The sequence below is a fragment of the Gobio gobio genome (genome assembly GCF_949357685.1).
Source record: "Gobio gobio genome assembly, chromosome: 6".
Taxonomy (NCBI): domain Eukaryota; kingdom Metazoa; phylum Chordata; class Actinopteri; order Cypriniformes; family Gobionidae; genus Gobio; species Gobio gobio.
Window position 1 is genome coordinate 33,473,051 of NC_137102.1, and position 6,111 is coordinate 33,479,161.

The window sequence follows — 6,111 nt, forward strand, 5'->3', positions numbered from 1 at the left end:
GTTCTTATTATTTTCTTTTGTTTTATTTGACAGTAGTCCTTTTTTCCCTGAACATAGCAAATACTGAACCGTACCGAAACGGGGAACCTTAAACCGTGATACAAACCGAACCGTGAGCAATCTGTACCGTTACACCCCTAGCGTAACGTATGATAAAATGACTGAAAAAAGGTTGGGAAACACTGGCTTAGGCTACTATCGAAGAAGAAGAAGACAGTTGCAGCCGCGGTTGGGAGGAAGAGGGAAAAAGTAGCGGGAAGTAAACTTCAAGGAGAGTATAGTAATAATAAATGATAATAAATGGAATAAATAAATAATAAATGAAAATAATAAATGTTATATTTACCCATGGCCTTCCCTGTTATACAGAAATGTAATAGTTATCAAACCTTCCTTAACTGTATAAATAATAAATGAAATATAGATGAATCATCATTAAAGCTACAATTTTCTCTGTTCCCGTTGTTCTTTGATGAACATTAATGACAGGCTGACTCCACAAAATGACTCTAATTTGCCTCTTTGAAAAATAATTCTCTAATTTAACCTTATTACTATACTAATTGTAATATAAATAATACAAATATTAGAAGAAAAATATTTTAAGTGGTCATTATTGACAATAAATATTGCACAACTAGTATTTAGTACCAAAAGATCTCCTCAAAATATTCAATAAATATTATTGAACTAAAATATAGAACATTTATTTAATTGAAAAATAGTTAAGGTGTATGGTCACATTTGACCATCAATTAGTATGAGTATGACCAATTAGTATGGAATACCTGAAGGCTAAGTACAATAAAAAACATTAACATTAATGTTAACATTGTTGCATTACTCTCCATTATAAAACGATCCTGTATGGTTGATGTAATAATCAATGCACACTATGCTGTACTGTTTACCAAAACTTGCTGCAAACCCCTGTAAAGTGGAGCTGTTGTGTATCAAGCCATTCAAATGTATTGACACAGCGCTAGAAGTATTGAGATTTCTGTGAAGCACGACTGCGCGCGCCGCCGGGAGATGATAGAGCATGTCGCAACTCCGTATGGTTTTTCAACACTCTGGCTTTAACTGTAATGCCATATTAGCGCCAAAACGCTATTTATTGTTTGAATTTCGCATTAAAACTTTAAAAAATGTAAAAGCTTAGACATTGTTTAATATCAAAAGCAGGTTTGGCAATTTGGCGTGAGATTAAGTTGGGCAGCGTGAGAGCGTGAGACAGAGCCTGAAAGCGTGAGTGTCACGCCAAATGCGTGAGAGTTGGCAACCCTAGGCAAAAGAGAACTCGATGTGAGCAGGAAACTGACGCGAGTCTATCTATGCATCGAGTGTGTGTGTGTGTGTGTGTGTGTGTGTGTGTGTGTGTGTGTGTGTGTGTGTGTGTGTGTGTGTGTGTGTGTGTGTGTGTGTGTGTGTGTGTGTGTGTGTGTGTGTCAGTGTCCCTTGAATAGCTGACATGAGACGCATCCACACAGACAGGACACTGACACACACACATACACATACACACACACACAGACAGGACACACACACACACACACACACACACACACACACACACACACACACACACACACACACACACACACAGACAGGACACTAACACACACACAGACAGGACACTGGCATACAGCGCGCTCTCTTGTGTCTTGTCGCGCTTGGAAGCATGTACATGAATAGGAGCGTGATCATGTAACGCTAAGCAAAAATGGATATAAAAACGGACGCTGTGTTATTTGCGTTAAATATTTTTAATGCGTTAAGCTTCCGTTTCACGTTGACCGAGTTTGGTGGAGATTGAATAAAATCACCTACGAGGAGAACGTAAAAACTCAGACCCTGAATTATACAAATATTCACGTTCAAACAAAAACTTTCTGTGAAAAAAAGACACTTATAAACAGACACTTGTAGAAAATAATGTGAATTTTTTTTTAAAATAAATTTGAACTATGTCAGTAAATAATGAATTTAAAGACAAATGTGTCAAAAGTGATCTTTGCAAACACAGCACATGACCTTCTGTAAAGCACATGTATAGAAAACACACTCACACTCCTCTGTTTTAAAAAAAGAGTTCTGTCTGAATGAGTACATGAAATCACGGCTGTCAGGTGATAAGAATTGTAACTCAAATGTCATTTAGAAAATGAGTCCTGTAGTGATATAGTGTCATAGTTCATGTCCACATTAACCACTACGTTGTAATACCAATACCCATGTCATCATACACATTTGTGTCCTCATAAATCACATAAGCAAGCACAGAGAGAGAGAGAGAGAGAGAGAGAGAAAGGGAGTTTCAAAAATAATACAACACTGCCCCCTTTTGGTGATAGAGGGGAGGGCACACAAACAGCCAAAAACATTATTAAACTTTGACATGTTGCCATGGCAGCATTATTTGAAATATCAGGAATTCATTCATATGTCTCTATCTGTCATGTTTTCACATTATACTGATGAAGTTTGAAGTCAATCGTGTGAAAATAAGATGGTGATTCAAAGCATTTTTGAAAGTGACACACTTCCTGCTGCCAGTTGGTGGCGCTATAACTTTGACTCACAAAAGTCATATCCATGTGATCGGCCTCTTACAACGAACACACAGCTGAAGTTTCATCCAAATCAGTCAATGTTTGCACAAGTTATTACACACTTCCTGTTTACCTTTTCTCGCCATAAATTCGTTGCTTCGCCACGGCCAAACCGTTTAAGATATCAAAAATCCGTTCGCAATTTAGCATCCTCTGTGTCTTGACTTCATGCTGACCGAGTTTGGCAATGATCGAAACAATGGCCTCGGAGGAGTATATTAAATTCCAGAGCATGCGTTTTCCGAACAACCCATAATAGCTCACTTCCTGTTGGGCTGACACATAACTATGAGCACGAAAGTTGTTCGGCCCGATGAGGTCTATATGTGTACCGAGTTTCATACATGTACGTGCAAGTGTGTTTGATATATAGACCAAGTTTTCAGACCCCACTTTAGGTGGCGCTGTCGAGCCCCCCTGCCACGCCCGGGTACCAGCTTCAGCCCGGCTCTGATGGCCGCGGATTCCGACGTGTGTGCAAAGTTTCAAGAGTTTTCGAGCATGTTAAGTGCCCCAAAAGTACCCGAGAAGTCGAAAAAATAAATAAAAAAAAAAACAAAGAATAATCCTTAGGGGAACAATAGGGCTCTGCGCCCTTTGGGCTTGGGCCCTAATTAAAGCTGCGAGCAGCGATGACGGGCTCAAGCCGGTGGCACCGCCACGCCGGTGGCATCAGCTTAACTGTGCATGGCAGGCAATATGCATTTAAACAGGAGAATATTTTAAAAATCACTCGAATATGCCACATTTACTGCAGCAGCTGGTGCAATTATGACCATAAGCCACACCCATGATGTAATTTAAATATAGATGAATTGTAATGTCATAGGATCACATATAGGACCACATCTATGAGATCAATTACATTTAAATTAATTTCATGTCAGATGATGTCAAAGGTCAAATCATAATGAGTTCAGAATACCATATATTACATGTAGTAATTTACATGATTTATACTTTATTTGTGGGAACACTTGTATATATAATGTGTAGTTAGTTTAAATGTAATTAAACTATTACATTCTATGTAGTTGGTACAAAATAACAAGGACACAGTAGGGAATTGAACCCCATTCCAGTAAACCAGGAGTACCATTACCAACGCCAGTGCTTGTAGTGGAAAAAATAAAGTGCCGGTACTCACCAGAGGGGGCGGGGCTTTGTTGGGGGCGTGGTTATGGGGGGATTGTTTATTCAATAATTCAAGAAGGTCCGTATTTTAAAGCTCTTTCTAACTTGTTCTCAGCCTTAGATCTAACATATAGTTCTTGTAATTGTTTAACTATATCATTTGTTACAATAAGGGTTTATTTACAAAGGAAGACCATTGACGGCACCTCATTAGGCTACCATGCAGGCCAATGTTCACTTTTGTCTTTCTTTTTTCTAATCAAATAGCAACACAGTTAGAAACTATAGCTGGGTCATTCCTGGTATGCGGTAACATTTTGGCTTCATAAATGTTTGAAAAAAAAGTACATGATTTTCATGTTTTTAGCATTCTACCAAAATGGTGACATGTTTAACTAGTCGGAATACATATTGGTCAAGCTCAGGGACTAAAAAAATAATAATTATGGGTAGATTCATTGTTCAGACACGGGCCGTGAAGATGTTCCACCCTTTTAGGGACATATACATAGTTATCACAAAATGTTAATGTTAAACAATAACAAGTTTTTCTTGGATAGTATATGTCCCTTATGCCATCATGGTATTTTTTTAAATTCTTGAAACAATAACAAAACTATTATTGATGAATAGAATGTCTTGATTATTAAGAACAGGTACTTTTTGTACCCATTTTTGCCAACAGGATGGTAAATAATAAAAAAATGTGTTCAAAAACATATATTGTATATGCTGTTAATGATCCTCACCTCCCAAAATAAAACATAAGTATGCAAAACATTTAACGTTGCAGTCAAATTATTATTTAAAAATGACTCGCCTAACAGGGTGGAAGACCATAACAGTGGAGGAGTTTTCCCTCACTGTCCTGCATGATTTGCCATCAGTAATGTGTGGCACTGCACCTATAACACGGTTTTATAATATTTATATATGCATATATGTGTTTATAGAATTTGCAATATACACTAAATACGATTTATTCTATTAGAATGTCCACCCTGTTAGGTTTATAGATCTAACAGGGCGGAATCAACAGGGTGGAAAATTTTAAGATAAGTTAGCCGTAGCTCTTTCACTTAAACTTAGCTCTATCAGACCATTCTTTCCTCTGAAGTGAAAACTTTACGGCCTCCTCCAGTGGCTTGAGCTTTCTCATTTCAGCCATTATCTGATGTGTCTGCTGAAATAGAGAAAAACACCAATAATTATGAGCATTGCATTTAATTTGACATTCTTCAGCAAGATTGTTTTCATAATGAAAATTAATACTTACAGTTCTATTGGTACAGAGTATATTTTATTACATTCAGGAGGAATAAAAGCATATCTTGATCGCTTTGTTTCTTAATAATAATATAATAATAATAATAACTTTAAACCAAGCTAACGTTAAACTGCAGTAATATTTAACAGTAGCATGTCAGGATACTGTATCCCCTTCACAGACTGTAGTCATGACAATGCATTGTTACGATGGCTAGACTGATTTATGTGCTCAAAATAAGTTATTTACAATTATATTGGAATCTAAAACAAATTAAATCTTACAAGCATCTCTGATTCTCTCCTGACAGTCTGGGATCAGAATGACTATGCTAGCGCCGTTAGCATCAGGCGCTAGCTGCTTTCTGACTGCAAAACGAGCAGAAAAGAGCTTATAAAACACGCACAAACAAGCCAAACTTAGCCACAAGCGATTAAACTGCAGATTAACTTACCTTTCTTTTAATAGTTGCTGCAAACAGGTCCAAATCACAGATGTTTTCTCAGGTGCTGTTTCTATCCTGAATAAACGCACTTGTACACAGTGGTCTGACAAAATCTGACATTACGATAAACGGGAGCGAATATTCATGAGGGGCGCAGTACCACACACACACACACACACACACACACACACACACACACACACACACACACACACACACACACACACACACACACACACACACACATTTTAGCATCTTCCGTATCTTTGTTTCATGTTGACCGAGTTTGGTGGAGATTGAATAAATCGCCTACGAGGAGAACGTAAAAACTCAGACCCTGAATTACACAAAAATTCACCTTCGAACCAAAATATCTGACTTCCTGTTGGTCGGAGCTAATGACTGTAAATTAGAAAGTTGTCCGGCTCGAAGAGAACAATATATGTATGGGGACACATGAAATGTCTACAAATGTATGTCCTCAGAAACACACACACACACACACACACACACACACACACACACACACACACACACACACACACACACACACACACACACACACACACACACACAGAGAGAGAGAGAGAGAGAGAGAGAGAGATAGACAGAGAGAGAGAGAGAGAGAGAGAGAGAGAGAGAGAGAGAGAGAG

General features: G+C 37.9%; 1 long non-coding RNA gene across 1 annotated transcript; it reads right to left on the reverse strand.

Moving 5' to 3' along the window:
- Positions 1-3,224: 3,224 nt before the first annotated feature.
- LOC307128232 lies at positions 3,225-5,579 on the reverse strand. The gene is made up of 3 exons (XR_013816754.1): positions 5,468-5,579; positions 5,298-5,381; positions 3,225-4,929 (listed from the first exon to the last, which is right to left on the reverse strand). It is a non-coding gene; the product is annotated as an uncharacterized lncRNA (long non-coding RNA).
- Between the last annotated feature and the right edge of the window lie 532 nt (positions 5,580-6,111).